General features: G+C 39.4%; 1 pseudogene; it reads left to right on the forward strand.

Annotated features, from left to right (window-relative positions):
* The first annotated feature begins 221 nt into the window (after positions 1-221).
* The window catches only part of LOC102219940, a 43,226-nt pseudogene continuing 21,669 nt past the window's right edge, over positions 222-21,778 (forward strand).

The raw sequence follows: 21,778 nt of genomic DNA on the forward strand, positions 1-21,778 counted from the left end.
CAGAGAAGAAGAGCCAATCAGAGGAGGAGCAGCTGATCTTTTTCCAGCTCTAATGATGTAAAGGATGATCAGAGTTGATGTGCAGATGAATGATGTGTGTTTCCTCTGCAGGTGAAGGTAGAAAGTGTGTGTGAGCTGATGTGAATTCAGCAGCATGGATCAGTGTGAGGACAGAGAGGAGGGAGTCCCTCCCTCTAAAACCACTCTGTGTGGGGAAGATGAGAGCCAGAGCAAAGGTCAGAGGTGAGGTCACCATCTCTAACTGTCCACAGCCCTTTTCACACAGCGTTCACTATATCAGGCCAGAACAGACGTGGTGATGAAGCTGCTGCTGCTCCTCTTTGCTGCTTCATCCAGACTGAACTGATTAACTTTTAATCATCATGTTTCTGTCAGGATCCATCAGAGACTCAAAACAGAACCAGAACCAGAACCCAGCTGTGTGTCCTTTAAGAGCGACGGGTCAAAGGTTGATTTCATGAACTTTAAATCTCCTGGATCTTCACCATCAGTGAGGTGAGATGTTTCTAACTGCTGTAACTGTTCTGTTTATATCTGTTATTGTGGCCATGTGATGATAAAAAGTTCTGTTGTCATAGGAACGTTAGAATGAATTTCAAGTTATTTTTTGTTCAGTTTGTATAAAGTTATTGTTTATACAAACACATAAACAACATTGATGTGATACCATGGAGACAGTAAAGTCCAAATGGATTGTTGCTACTGCAAAAATTAATTAAATAACTTGAGTATTAATCAGGTCCATTTAGATCAACAGTCTCTACCCAGAGCTTCTACACGTCCATCTAGTTTACAGAAGTCTTAAAATTCGATCTGATGTTTCACTGAGATCAATTTAACCATCAATCAGGTAGTGATGCTGCCCCCTACTGGCCAGTTATTGACACCATACATAAGCAATTATTGCTGATGAATACTGGAAAAAATTAACCAGAATAAACTTTTAAACCAGGACACAATTCCATAAATTATGTTGACATGACCTTTGAATAACAAACATTTAATTGGATTTTATTCTGTTTTGCATCAACTTATTTTTTTCAAAACAAATGTATTAATTTATTTTGTACAATATTAAAATTAACACAAAAAAGTTTATATAAATTAATTTCATGATTATAATTACATCTCTGTGTTTCAAACACCATCCAATATGACGCATTATCTACCATTTCTACAGTTAAACTAAATAAATTATTATGTAGATGTGATTGAGCAGTGGGCTTCAGTGTCTCTAACGGACCATCTAGTTCTGATTGAAGCTCCATCAGATCCTCCTTGGATGGTCAGAGTGGAAATGATTCCTGGTTCGTCTCCATGTCAGAGCTCAACACTAAGATCACCAAACTTCTCTCAGTCATTTCAAACCAACATGTTTGCCTCAGAATCAGATCTTTCTGCTCTTTAAACAAGGCTGGACATTATTCAGTAGCATCAATGATCAGGAACATGTTGGAGGATTGGACCGGTTCTGATAGGAATCATTGAAAACATCAAGTTGATGATCTGTTTGGTTCTGTTGTGTCTCACAGCTCTTTATTTTACACACCATCACACTAAAATTAATCTATAAAACAGAACCAAACAAGGACACATTTTTTACCAGGTTCCATCAGTTTCACACAAGAAGAACCAGAACCCAGCTTTGTGTTCTTTAAAAGCAATGATTCAATGGATCATAATGTAGTGGTGGCAAACAATCAACAATATATTGTGACTGAGTCCGCAACATTTTAATTTAATAATTGTTACAAAGTAACTCAGTTAGCGGTGTCGCTACACAGCCATTAGAAAAAGAGCACACAAAACATCCGTTCCACCACCATCATCACCTAGTAATGGCAGAGTGATATTGATCCCCCTCCGCAACCACATCAAACTGCGACACAACTAGGAAATAACACACACACACAAAAAAAAAGTATTAACCTTGACTATTTCATCAAAATGGCCTGTGTGCCACAATAACATTGACTTTTAATCTCCTGGACCTCCATCATCAGAGGTGAGCTGTTACTAATTGTTGTAACTGTAGAAATAGAACCGGTAAGAACCCAGATGTTCCCAGTTATATTTACAGAGAGGTTTGATCCATTATCTACAAAAATCAGCTGCTCTGTTCTAATGAAAACACCATCTTATCTTCATCTCTGGTGTGTTGATGATGATGTTCTGCTGCTTCCTGCCTCCATGTCAGACTATGGAAGACATTTTCATGACCTCCTCCATGTCCACATCACCTCAGATTTATTCATAGAAACCTGATGGATTTCCCACACTGTCCTGAAGACCTGTGTGGACAGAGCCTTCACTTTCACTGTCTCCACGCTCTGTGACATTCTCTCCACCAGCAACAGATCTGCTGACAGTGTGGACTGTTACAAGTCCAACTTCAGCACCAACTCTTAAAATGTCTACTGGGTGATTCTGGTGTTACTGGTCTTCATCATTGTAGTTCATCTTCATATTTCTAACTACTTTGTATTATTTTTATGTGATGCTCTGTTTTTATGCTTTAAGGAAATTTAATGTCCAACTCTTGGTGATTTTCTCTGTGAATACTGTTGGATGAATATTTCCTGACTTCCTAATTGTTCCTGGTTCCTCCACAGTGTGCACCAGCAGAGCTCAGAGGTTCCCAGTGGTCCATCTGTCCAGCAGCAACAAACACAGCTGGACTCCATATTTATGGTCTGTACATGTATAAGAACTGCTTTTCCATGAGTTCTGTTCAAAGTCACCTTCATGCTGCACTTTGTAGACCAGAGGACTGTCAGTCTGTCCAACATCCATCTGGTGTTTGGCTCCATGATTTCACTCTGATGTTTCCTTCATCTATTATTCTATTCCAGATGCTGGAGGACAACATTGTCACTTATGTGAAGAAAGAACTGAAGAAGATCCAGAAAGGTCTGAGTCCAGATTACCCAGAATGTTCAGAGAGTCAGAGGGATGATGATGAGGTGTTGGAAGGTGATGATGAAAAACAGAGGAGCAGCAGAGAGGCAGTGATGAAGATCACACTGAACTTCCTGAGGAGGATGAAGCAGGAAAAGCTGGCTGACCATCTGCAGAACAGTAAGAAGATTTCTTCAGAGATTTCAAATGATAGATAAATCACACATTTACTGAAGTGATGTAATCAAATTCAAAAGAGAATTTTCTTTCATATCTGATTTTCATTATTGTGTTAATTTAGGTCATTTTGGTGCAGCTTGTCAACATCAACTTAAATCTGGTCTGAAGAAGAAGTTCCAGTCTGTGTTTGAGGGAATTGCTAAAGCAGGAAGTCAAACCCTTCTGAACGAGATCTACACAGAGCTCTACATCACAGAGGGAGGGACTGGAGAGGTCAATGATGAACATGAGGTCAGACAGATTGAAACAGCCTCCAAGAAACCAGACAGACCAGAAACAACAGTCAGACAAGAAGACATCTTTAAAGTCCCACCTAAAAAAGATCAACCAATCAGAACAGTGATGACAAAGGGAGTGGCTGGCATTGGGAAAACAGTCTTAACACAAAAGTTCACTCTGGACTGGGCTGAAGACAAAGACCACCAGAACATCCAGTTCATATTTCCATTTACTTTCAGAGAGCTGAATCTGCTGAAAGAGAAAAAGTTCAGTTTGGTGGAACTGATTCATCATTTCTTTAGTGAAACCAAAGAAATCTGCAGCTTTGAACACTTCCAGGTTCTGTTCATCTTAGATGGTCTGGATGAGAGTCGACTTCCTCTGGACTTCCACAACAAGGAGATCCTGACTGATGCTACAGAGTCCACCTCAGTGGACGTTCTGCTGACAAACCTCATCAGGGGGAAACTGCTTCCCTCTGCTCTCCTCTGGATAACCACACGACCTGCAGCAGCCAGTCAGATCCCTCCTCAGTGTGTTGGCATGGTGACAGAGGTCAGAGGGTTCAATGACCCACAGAAGGAGGAGTACTTCAGGAAGAGATTCAGAAATGAGAAGGCCAGCAGGATCATCTTCCACATAAAGACATCACGAAGCCTCCACATCATGTGCCACATCCCAGTCTTCTGCTGGATCACTGCTACAGTTCTGGAGGATGTGTTGGAGACCAGAGAGGGAGGAGAGCTGCCCAAAACCCTGACTGAGATGTATATCCACTTCCTGGTGGTTCAGACCAAAGTGAAGAAGGTCAAGTATGACGGAGGAGCTGAAACAGATCCACACTGGAGTCAGGAGAGCAGGAAGATGATTGAGTCTCTGGGAAAACTGGCTTTTGATCAGCTGCAAAAAGGAAACCTGATCTTCTATGAATCAGACCTGACAGAGTGTGGCATCGATATCAGAGCAGCCTCAATGTACTCAGGAGTGTTCACAGAGATCTTTAAAGAGGAGAAAGGGCTGTACCAGGACAAGGTGTTCTGCTTCGTCCATCTGAGTGTTCAGGAGTTTCTGGCTGCTCTTCATGTTCATCTGACTTTCATCAACTCCGGTGTCAACCTGATGGAAGAAACACAAACATCTGAGAGCCTTTCATTTAGTGACTCTAAACAAAAATCTCTCCATCAGAGAGCTGTTGACCAGGCCTTACAGAGTCCAAATGGACACCTGGACTTGTTCCTGCGCTTCCTGCTGGGACTTTCACTGCAGACCAATCAGAAATTCATACAAGGTCTGCTGACACAGACAGGAAGTAGCTCAGAGACCAATCAGGAAACAGTTCAGTACATCAAGGAGAAGATCAGTGAGAATGTGTCTGCAGAGAAAAGCATCAATCTGTTCCACTGTCTGAATGAACTGAATGATCGTTCTCTAGTGGAGGAGATCCAACAGTCTCTGAGTTCAGGAAGTCTCTCCACAGATAAACTGTCTCCTGCTCAGTGGTCAGCTCTGGGTTTCATCTTAGTGTCATCAGGAAAAGATCTGGATGTGTTTGACCTGAAGAAATACTCTGCTTCAGAGAAGGCTCTTCTGAGGCTGCTGCCAGTGGTTAAAGCCTCCAACAAAGCTCTGTAAGGACACAGATTGTTAGTTTTTTATTTTGATAGATAGAAATCCGCTAATGATGAGATAAGCATATATTCATGTTTCAGTTTATATATTGGTGCATTGTTTCTTCAAAGTGTCCCACTGTGGGCGGACGCACAAAAGAGAAACAGACTTACTTCAGCAGCTGAACAGAATGTTGAATATTAAAGCAAAAAAAAAAATCATGTTTATGTTACAATTGAAATTGGATTAATTTTGTTTATTGTGTAATTTTATAATTATCTTTCCAAAATCCTTGTTGCCTGTAGTTCTGTCCTTTAAGGATGGAGGCCCAACTATAAATTGAATCTGTTCACACCAAACATATAAGTATGTGTAAAATAAGATAGATCCTTTGTTGTCCAATAAAAACAATGTTGATTTGAAAGAACATAAAGTTTGTGGAATTGTTTAATAACAGACCTTTCTCCATGTTTCCTCAGACTGAGTGACTGTAACCTCTCAGAGAGAAGCTGTGAAGCTCTGTCCTCAGTTCTCAGCTCCCAGTCCTCCAGTCTCAGAGAACTGGACCTGAGTAACAACAACCTGCAGGATTCAGGAGTGAAGCTTCTCTCTGCTGGACTGAAGAGTCCAAACTGCAACCTGGAAACTCTCAGGTAAAATGTTCTCAATCCTGGTGATTTCTATCCGCTAGGGGCTAGCAGAGATTGCCAAAAGTATTTGACCACCCATCCAAATGATCGGAATCAGGTGTTCCAATAACTTCCATGGCCACAGGTGTATGAAAGTAAGCACCTAGGCATGTGTTACCCTGCAGCCTTGGATGGCTGAGGGTAAAGTAGAAGATGATCTTCCCTCAACGTGTCATGCTGTTGTAGGGCAGTGGCTTAAATATGTCAGCGGATGCCACCAAAATGTTAGATTTGTTCTTTGAGTTATGAAAGTAGGTAAAGTGTGTCCGTTGAAGAACACCGTACTTGGCGTCTGTTACGGTGCGCTGGCAGTACAACGGTCAGTATTTGCTGTGAATTCTGAAGGTAAGCAATGCTGACCACCAGCTCCTCAATGTAGCCAAATGTTACTTTTAATGTCCAAGTAGTTAGTTTTGTATCGTTTTGTCTTTTTCTTCTTTTTTTTAATATATGCTGTATTTGTTAAACAAAAAATAATAATAATAGTAACTGCGTTAATGAGACTTATATTGACACGCAGTATTTGCTGTGAATTCTGAAGGCGAAGCCGCTGCACTGTCGGTTGGTCCGAATAAACGGTCTGAACCACGATCTCAACCGCCGTGTGTGTCCGATTTCTGCCTCAAGTTTCCTTCCGACAACCACCATTAAAGAAAACACAACGCAGAGTCTAAGGAACAGCGAGGTGTCGTCTCACACAGACAGGGTTACACTGTGATACAGAAAAGATGAGACACACGCTGAGCTTCCGTCAGCATCTAACATTAAGATTTATTCTTCTTGTGTACAATGAACATACTCCATATTTTCAAATCTTTTGTATTTTTAACAATCCAAATAAAGTACATGAATTTGCTTTTAGCTATTTTAATAGCCTTCATGACCTCTATTCTGCACAGATAAAATATACTTTAATATTTAAACATCTTATCTTACAACTGTATTGTTTTACATGTAGCACCCCTTTGCCTACATTGCTGGCTAAACATCCAAAACCATGTAAAATAACCAAATACGGGGCGCCCTGAGTTCCTATCATTAAAAGGTGATAATCTGTAGTCGTTATTATCGGATTAGTTATGAGTCCCCTTATAGAATCTGTTAATGAAATAATGAATTGAAACAGTAAATGTCTTTCTTCTTTTTACTATGAAAATATATTTCAAATGAAATTACCCTGAATGTAGTAAAATGAAATATCTTACATTTGTAAATAAACCATAAACACATTCGAAGGAATGGGCACAACTTAAAATAACTCAAATTACCTTTAAAGCAATGTACAGTCAATAAGGAATGTGAATTAACTCAAAACCTTACAATTAAAGTTTCCCTTTAAAGTTCAAAAATCAAACCCTCGGTGTCCATCAGTCACTTTCAGGGCATTAACAAACAAATACAACAAACAAAATCATCAGAGTCATTAGCAAATCCTAAGCTATGCCGGCTTTATAATAACTAAAATGACCCAAAAAAGTACCCATTGCAGGCCTGAACGTCGCTTGAGTGCGTTGGGGCCTGGAAACTTAAACACTGGCCGCTTCACTCAATGAGCAAACAAAAGAAATTGACTCTGTACCTGACTCGTTGCGTTTAGAAGTGAAGAGTAGAGCGTTCATGTGCTCACAGCGTGGACCTGTCGTGGCTCGTGGCTCCGCACGCGCCTCCTGCATGGACTCCCGCAGCACTGAATCTCCCGGTCCCCACCGTGTAGTCGATCTCGGTCGCCTTTTCCAAACGAAACCACAACTCCTCCGGTGTCCAAGATGATTCTCGCCTCCAAGTTCACAAAGAACAGCAGTCGTGTAGCTCCCCGACGCGGTAGCCAACCCTCCTCACTGTCTTTTAACCTAGCGTGCTCTCGCGTGTGTCGTGTCAGTTTTCACAACAGTCCAAGCTGCGACTTCTTGAATAAAACAGAAGAAAAAGTGTCCCACCGCACATAACCAAAGTCCACTGCTTTCATAAATGTCCTGGCCGAACACTTGACTGCAGCTGCCTTTCCTTAGCTGGGAAAGTTTCAGTTTAGCTTATGCTAACTGGGAGGAACAACCGAGCAGACTGTCTCCTTCACCTCCCTCCGCCGAACTCTCTCTCTTTTTTTCTCCCCTTCCAATTGCGCAACAAGGATCAGTATCCTTAACCAATTAGAAACTAGTAAAATAATTAGGCAATTATTAAATACAGAAATAAAATACAAAATTGTACATAACAAAGGCATTTGACATAGAAATATTACTAGTGTTTGGAAATTGCTTTTTAAACATTTTTAAACATCTTAACTCTTTTTTTCCCTTTTTTCTTTTTTACCGTTCACAGGAATCGGAATGAATGAACCCAAAATATAACGCAGGCTACATACATAACAATAGTACTTTATCTGCTACTCAAAGAAATACAGAACTGAAAAAGGTGTAATGGTCCTTTAACGCTACATCTCTTTACTAACCTTTACACTTAACAGCCATTAGCTACGAATGTCGTGGTTTTGCTGGTTTTTGAGAAGGAAACGCCATTTTGCAGATAAAGCAATTAAAATAGCATCATTTATCTGAAAATCGTTTTGAAATGTACAAAATCCAACCAGTTCAATATGAATTCAGCAGTCCTTTAGCTGTTTCTCAGCTAGCTCAACACACAGAAACAAAGTCCGCTAGCATTAGCGTAAACCAGCCTCCAGAACTGTGTCCTGCCTTCCACACAATACGCATCACAAACCGGACAACATGACTCACTAGTCAACTCCCGATTCAATAACCTCTTCAACTCCCAAATGTATGCATAAAAATACATTTTTACTAACCTGTGATACAGAAAAGATGAGACACACGTTGAGCTTCCGTCAGGATCTAACAGGAAGATTTATTCTTATGTGCTCAGTCTTTTCTATACCACCAACGCGACAGCGCCCCTGGCGGCCGCGCGCGGAATTGCACGGACGAAATGAAATAACGCTACTGTATATAACTTATTACAACGAGAAAGTTAAGATACAAAATGAAAAATAATGTTGGGGTGCCTATTTTCTTACTTCTTGGTTTTTGTTTACTAATAACGTGTTTTTCACCCCTCTACACATGTAGACTGTTTTTAGAAACATTTGTGAAAAAATGTGTTGCTCTCAAGAACTTGGTGAATTCCAGAGTGGAACTGTGATATGATGTGCAACAAGGGCTTTTTTCATGTCCTGGATGGCAGAGAACCTATAAATATGTAGAAATGGAATATTTGGGAAGTATCATAACTTAAATTTAAGGCTGAGCACCAGAGATTTCTAGAAAAATATTCACATTTTATTTTGTGGTTTTAAAGGCTCTACATTGAAGATGATAAGAAATAAAGACATACTTTATTTTGTATTACTATCAGCTTCAATAGCCCCTCTGCTCTTGGCTCACATACGGAGCTGTCTGCTAGTGGTAACACTCAGCCCCTCCAGATTCAAACTCTTCTTACTAAAGTAAGAGTTAAAGAGCTAAACATAATTGAAATATTGGCCACATTTGACAGAAAAAGGAACTAAGTCTATGAAAGCAATGTAGCCAGTTTTAATTTAAGGCATAATAATGCAGTTTATCACGATTCAGCTGAAGTAGTGAAATGAACAAACTGTGGTCTGATTTTTGTTTGTGTGTTTCTTCCTATTGAGCAGTGAAAGTAAATAAAATGTTACAATGTCTTTAGCTTTAAGTATTTACTTACTGGAGGGTTTTTTCTTTGTGCTGCGGAGCCACAGCTAACAGCTAGCTCCTCAGCAGCTCTAACAGAGCCTGTGTCATTCAGCACTGCTGTTGCTCCTCCTACACTTTGGACTGAACCATTGTTCTAACAATGGTGGGGGTAAATAAAAATTAATTCTTAGTTTTTTCTTAGATGCATGGCAGATTTACTTCGTTCTTTGTTTCTATTGCATTTTATATTGATATTGTTTAAATACAAAGGTTTCTTTCATGATTTATTTGGGGGGACAATTCCAAGATTGCGGGGGTCTGGACCCCCGACCCGCCTGGGATTTACGCCCATGTCCATACAGGTCAGCCTGTGTCCAGTTTGAGTGAAAAGAGGTGAACATGATCCACGCTTCAGAGACCAAGCAGTGGCAGCACGAGGCAACATGTAGAGGCTCCAGCTGTGTGATTGGTCCACTCTCCTGGTTTTAAATGCATCAACTATAAACCTATCTATAGAAATAAATCTGCTACACCAGGCCAGTGAAACACTCAGAGCAACAAAGACTCTTGCATTATTGCAGATCCTTCCTCCCAGCAGTTGTTAGACTTTCTAACCAGAACTGCTCCCAAAAACTCATTAATTATATATATCCCGGCTGTTACATTCTTTATTTTTAAGTGTCTTTTAAATAGTCTATTGCTGTTTCAATGTACAAATATACGCATCTTACATATGATTATAAATTGTCCTACTCAGCTGCACATTTTTTCAAACTGATTATGCTGTTTTTATTAAATGTACAGCATTATTATTCCTCTATTGTAAATATGTTCTTACTCTACAATCTCCTATTATTATTGTTTTTACATTTTCTTGAATATCTGATTTTTCCATTTACCTTAAACTTGTTGCTGGTAAACCTGAAATCCCTGCTGTGGAAAAATGAAGGATGTTTATATTCTGATCCATTCTATAAGTGACAAATGTTGATTTTTATTACTCATGTAACAGAATTAGAGTGTTATTACTATTTCATCTTATTGACAGGTTCATTTATTTACTTTTTTCCTCTTGTGAAAATGTCCAGTTCAGACCTTGGGTTCTACCTCAATGTTCTCATCATGTGATGAATTGTGTGTCTGCAGCTTATCAGGCTGTTTGGTCTCAGAGGAAGGCTGTGCTTCTCTGGCCTCAGCTCTGACCTCCAACCCCTCCCATCTGAAAGAGTTGGACCTGAGCTACAATCATCCAGGAGACTCAGGAGTGAAGCTGCTGTCGGCTGGACTGAAGGATCCACACTGGAGACTGGAAGCTCTCAGGTATGGAGGAACCTGCTCCAGGAGCAGAGAAGGTCTGATAGAGGAGGAAGAGGGAGAAATGTCTTTAGTCAGTCTGCTGGGAAACATTTAGTTTGAAGCAAAATGTTTAGTTTGATAATTAAATATCTAGTTTACAACCATGGCATTTATAAATTAATGGATATATTTTTTAACCTCATTTTCTCTCTTATGACAAGCTAAATAACTCAAGTTATTTCTGTTAATTTTGACTGTGTAACTTTGCAAACAAACTCATTTAAACTGTATTAATTTTCCACATGGTACTGAATGAACCTGGGAAACCGACCCATCTACTGGAACCACAATGACATGGTAGTCAGAGCAGCAGGGGGCCAAATATAGCTCCATGTGGAACCAAGAGGTTGGAGAGAGAAAATCAGTTTGAAACTGTTTCCTATCAGAGTTCAGTTTGTCTCTCTGTCTTCACAAACCAGGAGCATCATGGGCTGGGCGGGGCTTCAACTGATGGATCTACTGAGAAAATACAAGAAGCTGATTGGCTGATGGACAGGAAGTTCGACTGTTCAGATAAATTACATTAACAGATATTATTGGCATTGAAGAGATATGGCTGAGAGCAATTATAGATTCTAGAATAAGTGGAAATGTTTCAGTAACAGGATGTCATGATGGGTGCGTTTTTCAAGCCCACATGCAGAACACCACACAGGAGAGCAATGTGAAATAAAAGATAAATTTATTGAAAACACTGCTGGCAGGAATAGTTGGCTCGGGTCGGGTCCAGGGAGAGAGGCTGGTTCAGGGAATCAAACAGTTCACTAGAGAGGCAGAGGGAGGTGATGAGTTCAGGTTTGTAGGAAATGACAATGTTAAGAGTGAAGGGGCAGATCCTTGTGATCGGCAGGTTAGAGAAGTCGGAGGGTAACTGCAGCGTCCGGGGTTTTAGTTCTCAGAGGTTCCAGGTGGTCGACTTGTCTGACAGCGGGGATCCAGGAGGCAAAGGGAGTACGTCGGAGGGCGGACAGGTAGGCTCAGGATCAGCGGATGTAGAGGAGCCAGGAGGAAACACCTGGAGGCAGGAGAAGCAACAAAGAAAACGTTCACTAGGAGCAGATCAACAAGACAAACCAGAAGCAAGCTTCTAGGGGCTCAGAGGTACCGTGACTGACTAACACTCAGGCGCCGAAGGACTGGCAGTCAGCTCCTCTTGAACATCTCGCTGATGAGCCAAACTCGCATCAGGTGTGGGATGACGTCATCCACGCCCTCCGACAAGGCGCCATCTAGTGGTGGAGAAAAACGAGTGCATGCACAAAACTCCACAAAGGAGCTAAAAGACCCCGGAACATGACACAGGAAGAGGATGAGCAACATGTTAAAATAATCATCTATATTCAGAGAAACAAGTAGAGGAATTTATCTAGAATATATATAATATAAAGTCAGACCACAAGAGATCTTTTAAGCTAAACAGTCATTAATATCTAAAATAACACTTTGAAGAATTTGAATTAATTTGAGTCACAAGAAGATTTTATTTCCTTTTGGGATCAATAACCTGTTTTTATTTGAATTTAATTATATCAGTAGAAAGAATAATAAATAATTTGAAATTAAAGAAGAGATAACTATTATGAACGTTAGATTAGAATCAGTATGAGCCCCACAGCGGCCTGAATCCGATGGCCAACTGCTTCCTTATTTGTTCGTTCTCTCACTCTTTTATTTTACCAAGACTGCCAGAACCACTTTGTGTCCAGACTTGGGTTTAATAAAACCTCTTTGATAAAAACATCATTTGGTCTGGACTTTATATTTTGTGAGTTCTGTGTGATGACATGAGGATCGTAACATATTGGTGGCCCATCCTATTCCAATAAAATGTTTAAAACATATTTGGAGGGCCGTTCAATGTTGTGATATTTATGAATGCAGTTTTAATTGTGGTGACTTCTGAAAGTGTGTTTTCTATGTGTTTAGTAACCTTTAGTGTCAGGTTGGTGGGGTGTTTTCAGAACTCTTTAATTTAAATACTGGGTTAAATTTCCATATATTTAATGTTTGGCTAGTGCTTGTTTTTGGATTGTTTTAGGAGCAAATTTGTTTCTATTTGTTTCTATTTTTCCCACATTAGTTTTGTTGTAATTTTTTTTCTCAAATAAAAAGGAGTTTTTTATACAATCATTTTATTGAGAAAATTGGATTCTTGTTCAAAAAATAGTTTTTGTCAGTTGCTGCTCAGTTTTCCATCTCTGTATCCAATAGATGAAAATAGAAAGATGAAATTCCAGATTTGCTCTGCTATATTCAAGCTGCTGTTTTCCCTCAAACCAGCTCTGATGCTGATCCTCAAACTAAGCCTGATGCTGTTCTTCAGCCCAGCCTTGATTCTCAGGCTTCATTGGACTCTTTCTGTTAAAACTGACATGGGATTAATTTAGTTCATAGAGGAATTTAATATTTCTCTTGCCAGCTTCCTTGTTACCTTTAGTTCAGTCCTTCATGGCTGGAGGCCCATCTATAGACTGAACCAGTTCACAACAAAAGGCAACATAATTATATATAAAACCTTAAATCAGTAAAGAGGAACATTGTTGACTGGAAAAAAAGACACATTTTGAGGAATTGTTAAATAACAGATTTTTCTCTCTGTCTCCTCAGACTGAGTGGCTGTAACCTCTCAGAGAGAAGCTGTGAAGCTCTGTCCTCAGTTCTCAGCTCCCAGTCCTCCAGTCTCAGAGAACTGGACCTGAGTAACAACAACCTGCAGGATTCAGGAGTGAAGCTTCTCTCTGCTGGACTGAAGAGTCCAAACTGCAACCTGGAAACTCTCAGGTAACTCTGGGCACTTGATAGATTGCTGCATCTTAGGAGCAAAAAGAAGCATAATTACAGATCCCAGCAGTTTATTGGCTTTCTTATTTATTCCACATGTTACAAATCCATCCATCCATCCATCCATCCATCCATCCATCCATCCATCCATCCATCCATCCATCCATCCATCCATCCATCCATCCATCCATCCATCCATCCATCAGTTCAGACCTTGGGTTCTACCTCAATGTTCTCATCATGTGATGAATTGTGTGTCTGCAGCTTATCAGGCTGTTTGGTCTCAGAGGAAGGCTGTGCTTCTCTGGCCTCAGCTCTGACCTCCAACCCCTCCCATCTGAAAGAGTTGGACCTGAGCTACAATCATCCAGGAGACTCAGGAGTGAAGCTGCTGTCGGCTGGACTGAAGGATCCACACTGGAGACTGGAAGCTCTCAGGTATGGAGGAACCTGCTGCAGGAGCAGAGAAGGTCTGATAGAGGAGGAAGAGGGAGAAATGTCTTTAGTCAGTCTGCTGGGAAACTTTTAGTTTGAAGCTAAATATTTAGTTTGATAATTATGATTAAATTTAGACGCCTCATCTGGAGGCAGAGATCATTACCCAGTTTTCTGGAATATTCTCCAGACTAAGAACGGCTCACAAGGAAAATTAAAGAGTGGGATGGGTTTAATAGTTTAATAGGGACTCTGACTAAATTAATAAAAGAAGTTCAGTTAGATTTCCATGATGATCTACTGATGACAGAAAGGACTTTAAAACAATATTTGATGGAGCTCCAGACCAATCAGCCCCAAGAAGCAAAGATGAGAAGAAAAGTAACTCCATGTTGGTCAGATGGATGTTTAAAGTTCTGAGAGAGAGAAATAAAGAACTTTAGATTTTTATCAAAACTCACAACTTTCAGGATTTAATAAAATATAAATTACATAAAAAGTGAAGAAAACTATTCATGAGGCAAAGAAAGAAAGTGAGAATTTTAACAGTTTCATCCATTTAGTAGTTTGATCTCCACCAGGGGGCGACATCTGGAAAATGATCCAAGGAATGAAAGGAATCAGGAGAGAATGGAAATCCCTTGTTTTCCAGAGGAAATGAAGAATTGCAGTGAATGATGAGGAAAAAGTAAAATTTAAAAAACAAGTTTTGTTCTTTTAAAAACAATTTGATCTACAAAATAAATAAAAATGATACTTTTCACATCTAACAGACACCTTAGCTCCTCCCTGATAACTCAATCTCACTTTCCAGCCCTGCATTCAGCAACTTACCAAACATGAGCAATGAAAAACACTGAGGCAAAAAGCCTAAATGTTTTTTTCTCCTGTCATTTTCAGCCACAAACATTTAACTAAAATATCTACTGACATGTTTCTGTCTCTGCCTCCCTCTCTCTGCATCCTGATGTCCCTGCAAAGATTCATGTATTTACAACAGACACTACAGTAATGTACAGGATCAGAATGTGAATTAACTAAATATAAAAAACTATGTTTTTATCATACAGAATGAGAATTTAAACAACTTAATAATTTTCAGATGTATAGGTTATTATACATCTGAACTCTATTTACTGAGTAACCCGTTTCTGACAGCAAAAAATTTCACTCATTTATTTTTAAATCTCTCCTCAAGCGCTTTTCTTTTCATGTCTCCTAACCATTACCCTTACAGTGTGGACATAATGAAAAAAAATATTGAAATGTTGAAAGAAATCAACCTGACATCAGTCGTCACATGTTCTCCTTTCTGGTTCTACTAAAATTGACATCATTTTTCCATCTTCACACCCTGAAACTCCACCTGCTCTCCTGTCTTCCCTGACCTGCTCTCCTCATAGTAAAATAGTTTAGTTTATTTAAAAATTAAAACCGGTTAATACATATTTCAATAAACTAAATGAAGACTCACCAGAGCTTCTTCACTTTTCTTCAACATCATTCTAGCACCGCCATTCTCCTGAATATATAATATAATATAATATAATATAATATAATATAATATAATATAATATAATATAATAAACATGTGAAGTGGTCAGTATGATCAGGTGTTGTGTAGCCGTTGCTAAAGGCTAATTTTGCTGCTGTTTCAGCCTCATTGTGATGAAGTAAAACATTGTGACTAGAGTAGCTAACTTTTAGACAAAGTTAGTAGTAACATTTTGGACTGTGAGTATTCCAGAATTAAAACGGTTTAACCAAAAATATTTTGTTATAGATGTGAAAGTAAAGTGACAGCAAGATATTATAAACAAACAATGTTCATGGCAACATTCCTGACAGACTGTTTACCTCTTTCACATGGAGTTTCTGACTCCTGTTGCCTTTAAGCCCTCTGAGCCTTAAAGGGGGGCCTTCAAAATAAAAGCACGCGAGTGGAAGATTTCAAAATTCTTCGCAACTTCGGTGAAATTATTAGGTGAGACGAATGTGACTGTCACCAGTATTGGGGGGGGTGATACGTCCCCCGGTTCCTCTGCCTATGGAAAAATAACATTTTATTGATAAAGTAGAGGGATGATATCAGCCCATCAGATGGTTTAGAAGAGGGAGAGGAAGCATCATGGGACTGCAGAGGTCCTTCACCTGATCCTGGTTGTTGGGACAAGAACTTTGTTACTGAACTTAAGGACATTTTTCATGTTTCTGTACGTAAGTAGATTTAATGGTGGGAACTTTTACTCCACTACATTTTACAGTATCTGTACTTTCTACTTCACTACATTTCTATAAAGCGTTGCGTTACAAGTTACATCCAAGTCGCTTTGCGCTTTTTGATTTGTTGGTTAGTTTGAAAGTAATCAATGATTCTGGTGCCGCCTTTGCCTCCCTGATATCATGAACTGCTAGCTTTCAAAAATTCACCATCAAATCTGAAAAACATATCGAGGAAAGTTAAGCTGCTAAATGCTGTCTGAGTTTTGGATGTTAAACTGATTTAGGTTAGAGAAGTTTTATGTAATCTTACCAAGCTTCTAGTTTAAATCGACTGCAATAAATAAAACAATTAAATAGTTGTAAGCAGCTGAACTGGCAGTAACATTGATTACTGCGGTCGGGGCGCATGGAGCGCAGCGTCTCCTGCCATGAATGTCCCAGTAACGTTAAACTCCTCCACATCCTGGTTACTGAATTAATGTGAATAATCTCCATCTCATATTTACATTTACAGTCATATTCAATAAATTAGAATATTGGTTCCCATGAGGCTCGTTGGTCAGGTTTTAAACAACTTCAGCAGATATTAAACATATTTTTCATCAGACCCACATTTCTGCATTAATACTTTTTATTGATCTGTAATCTGATCAGAAATGTCATGTTTTCATTAACTGTAAGTGTCAGGAAACGGTGTGAGGTAGTGAAGGCAGCAGGCGGGAGACCCAGGATGTAAAGAAATAAATGTTTTTAATGAAAAATGTCCAAAAATTACTCAGTCCACCAAATCCAAAAGCCGGGCAGCTCGGCCGGGCGGAGCCTGGGCTGGACGCCGGTAGCAACCGGTACATGAAGGATGAGACGAGAGACTGGGCACACAGACTATAGGGAACAGGAAGCCAGGTGAGACGAGGACCCAACAGAGACACAAGTGACACTAAATACACAGAAGGTAATCGGGGAATGAGACACAACTGGGAATCATCAAAGGGAGGACAGGACAGAGACTCAAAGGACTCAAAATGAACACAGATCATGACAATAAGCAACAAATCATGATAATTTATAAATAAAAGCTTTAAAACAGTTTGTGGGGAATTAATCTGTATGATATTTAACTTGTGAGCCGAGTTACTGAAACACTTTTCATAAATATTCTAATTTATTGAAAATGACTGTAGTTAAGGACTGTTAGAGAGACGCAGGTCATCCTGATATTCTGATGCATAGAATCACAAATCTAAATCTAAACTGTCACAGAGAGTAAACACAATAAAACATGATTTATCTGCAGCATTGATCATTAAAAGGCTCATTACTGATGTATTAATATTAAATATGATAAGTACACTTAATGATATTGCATTAGCCATTAGGTAAAACATTCAGCAAGTACTTTAACTTTTAATACTTTAAGTATTTTTAAATACTTATTCAAGTAAAAATGTTAATGTGGTTCTTTTACTAGAGAACATTTTTGTCTGTTTATTTGTACCTTTACTTAAGTACAATGTTTGAGTTCTTTCTCCACCTCTGGTGAACAGCCAGTAGGTGGCGCTAGAGTCAGGAGGAGGCAGCCTGGAGAAAAGGCTGTTCCTCCCTGATCTGTTTCCAAGCAGTCAGAGTGTAGAAGTTGAGAGCTGGAGAAGTTTCCTCCTGTTGCTGCAGCAGCAGAGATGTTCTGCTTCATGGACTAAATCAGGTTGGAAAGAGGAGAGATCTTTACTGAGCTGCTGGATAAAAGCTTCTGAAACATTTCAACTCTTTCTGGAAACTAATGAGACATAAAAACAATGGATGTTTTTACCATCCAGACCTTTAGAACCAGTTCAGGTCAATAATTCAGTTGTTTCTGTGGAAGATGAACAGATTTGATGTGATATGATGAAATTCTTCATTTCTATCTGATGTTCCAGCAGATCTGTAGAAAATGGAGCTGCAGCTCTCAGATATTTCAGTCGTCATGCTTTCTATCAATGAATCCACTGATTAAAGCAGGAATCTCATCTCCATGTTCTCCTCCAGAGGTTCCCAAGGTTTGTTCCTGGAAGCTGCTGCTGGTTCCTCCAATCCAGGCTCCGCCCCCTTTAGAGGAAATCTGTCCATATATGGCGCTAAGAGTTACCTTGATGCTGCAAAGCTTTGTTCAGGGATGAGATGTCAGGATGTTAGTGTCAGTCTGTTCCAGGCTTTAGTTGTTCTCCTCATGAGGAGCTGAAGTCTCTGACAGGAACGTAGAGCTGAACAGGAGAAGAACTTGAAGCTTCTTCTTGGCCTCTGATTGCAACAGCAGGACAATCCAACATTTCTGGATATTACAGTGAGGCCACAGCAGGTTTTCAGCAGCAGGGCTGTTTAGTGTTTCATTCCTTCATCTGTGTGTGGGAGTGTGGATGGAACAGGTATCCAGGTGTTGTGTCAGAGTTTAGATTGATTGTATTTTAATGCTGATTATTAAATCAGGTTGAGCTTCCAGAAATGTTTCCTTAGTTTCCTGATGTCCTTTTAGGCTTCAGTGAGTTTCTTCAGGTTGTTACTGAGGGATTTCCTTTCTCCTCTCTGTTGGAGCTTTTCCTGTGTTTGGAGAAATGAGTTGTGCTGCAGCAGCACCAACTGTCCTTCCTACATCCACTGCAGTTTGCAATCCAAATGTTGGACTGTTCCTGTCTCAGTGGAGGACAATGTGTGTCTGAGAGACATGTAATGTCCATGTTTGCTGCTGAAAGAGACTGATGGTCTGACCCCCCTCCTCCTTTCAGGGTGGAGCCTGCTGGAGTCCCATTCTTGACACCAGGTCTGAGGAAATGTAAGTGTGTTTTTCATCTGATTCATGACAACAAAGCAGCTCACATTCAACCATCTTTAAACTGTCACATCACTCATTCAGGAGTCATCATCAAAGTGTCAATAAATGATCAATAACTGCAGCTGGATTGTGTTTGTTCTCTCCATCAGATTCCTGTCAACTCACCATCGACACAAACACAGTGAGCAGAAAACTCAAACTGTCTGAAGACAACAGGAAGGTGACATATGTGAAGGAGCTTCAGTCATATCCTGATCATCCAGACAGATTTGATTTCTGGGATCAGCTGCTGTGTAGAACTGGTCTGACTGGTCGCTGTTACTGGGAGGTTGAGTGGAGAGGAATAGTTTATATATCAGTGAGTTACAGAAGAATCAGGAGGAAAGGAAACAGTGGAGACTGTGTGTTTGGATTGAATGATCATTCCTGGAGTCTGATCTGCTGTGATGATGATTGTTACTCTGTCTGGCACAATAACAGACAAACTCCTCTCTCCTCCTCCTCTGTCTCTAACAGAGTAGCAGTGTATGTGGACTGTCCTGCTGGCATTCTGTCCTTCTACAGAGTTTCCTCTGACTCACTGATCCTCCTCCACACCTTCAACACCACATTCACTGAACCTCTGATTCCTGGATTTAGGTTCTGTTCTTATGGTTCCTCAGTGTTTCTGTGCTGAGTTGAGTCTAAAGAGTCTAAAGATTTTCCTCCTGTCAGAGAAACTCTCTCACTGTTGAACAGGTAGTTCAGTCTCTACAATCTATTTCTTGGTGAAACAATTCTGATTGAGTCCTTGGAAATGTTTTCTGCTTACAGACCTTTAAAGATGGAAGCTGAGATTATTCCAGGATTATTCCAGGATTTTTCCAGGACCCTCATGTTTTTCTGTTTGTTTCCAGTCAAAGCTTCACACTGAATATCAAGATGTTGTTTCTCTTATTTTTCATTCATCAGATTTCATTGAAATGTTGATCAGTTTTTCTCAATCACTGATCATTTTCTGTTTCTATCGGCTCCTATTTTTCTCAACATGTCAGATTTGAATATTAAATCTTCCTTTTGTAAATTTGCTGCAGTTTTTCTTCATGTGTTTTAAATAAAAACATTTTTCTTCTGCATTTTGTTCATTTGCTGCTCATTCTGTCCTTTTCCTGGTCAATTTAATATATTTGCATTAAAAAGATTTTTTCATCAACTCTGCCTTTCAGAAAGTCCTGATTTAAAGTAAAACATTCCCATCCCATGAAGGTCAGAGGTCAATGCTTTGAATCCTAAAGTGGGAAAATCTTCATATTTTCTGTTTCATTCAGAACTTCTACCTGAAACTCAGAACCTGCAGAACATTTTTCTCTTTGGAGGAAAAATCCCAGGAACTGGAAGATCAGAGCAGAATGAAAACTGGAGATCAGTGTTGGACAGAAAAGGTCTGATCGCTACATCTCTGCTATATTTTACATTTAAATCTGATGACAAAATGTAAACCTGTTTTCAGTGAATAAACCAACATGGATATGACCCGCCACAGCGCCAACGTGGGCCACACCTGATTCAACCCAAACCGGAAAATAAAGGATTTAACTGGAAAAAGCAAAACCCAGTAAAATCAGCAGCTGGTTGTGATTAAAATGCAGTTTGTTGCAGAGGTTCAAACTTCCTGATGGTGACCTCTCCTCCGTCCCTCACCTTGTCTGGCCGGTTTTAATCCTCACTGCAGTGTTAGACTGGAGCTCATCTCTCAGATTAACCAGATTAACACTGAGCTGCAACAGGAACCAAACGTCTCTCCTCCAACTTATTTCACTGATTAATAACAAGGTTGGATAAAAACATTGAGCTGAGCTTCTCATTCCTTAAAGAGTCATGAAGAAAGACTCACCCTGGAACTGCAGAAAAGAAGTTAGAAAGTTTAAAAATAGATGGAAAAAACTTTGTAAATATATTCTAACAAGTGATTTAATCTGTATTTTTATCTTTTAATGTATAAAACTGTATAAAAAGGTGTAAATGGTTAAAAATCTTCATAATGAGCCAATTTTTAACCTGATTAATCATCACAATAATTCTTTGTTGGACCATCGCTACGCGGTACTGAGGAGGAAACTTTAAAAAAGTTTTAATGTAACTTTCTCTATGTCCTAACATGAGATAATCTGAGAGAACAAATGGAGTTCCTCTGCCTCCTCCCTGTGTTCTGCTGAATTACTCTACTGGGTCAGAAACAAGCCATCAGAACCAGAACAATTAGCCATGAGCCTGCAAGTATTGGACATGTTTTTGTCTAAATGAGGTGATTTTATGGCTCCATTTTGCCAGATCACATAGTAGCATTTCTACCTAAAGCCAAACATTAACAGCCAATCCATGTGATCGGTATCTGTGATCGGCAGTGATTGGACCTCATGGTGATCAGAACCGGCAGGAAAAACCCTGATGGGAGCGTCTCTACCCAGGAGTAATATGATGGTTTAGAAGTTCATTGAAATCTTTTCCGTTTTGAAAGAAGCTCACATTTGGGGAACTTGTGAATGATTACATTATTTATCATACTTGGTTCTGCTTAAAATTATTCAATTCAACTGAATTATTCTATTGTCATTATTGTTCTTACATTTGGGAGATTGAACATTTCTGTTTTATTAAGTTTTTAAAATAAAACATTAAAAAGTTCAGAAAATAAAATCAATCTACTGAACTTTCTGATTTTATGAGGATCTTTTTGAAATGTTTGTTACAAAGTTGATTACTGCATTAATTTTTATGTGAATTAAATTGGTGTTTAATTTGTGTTTTTTGTAATGAACTGTTACTGGATGTAATATTATTTTTATTTTTTA

This window comes from Xiphophorus maculatus, chromosome 8, assembly GCF_002775205.1.
Source record: "Xiphophorus maculatus strain JP 163 A chromosome 8, X_maculatus-5.0-male, whole genome shotgun sequence".
Lineage (NCBI taxonomy): Eukaryota > Metazoa > Chordata > Actinopteri > Cyprinodontiformes > Poeciliidae > Xiphophorus > Xiphophorus maculatus.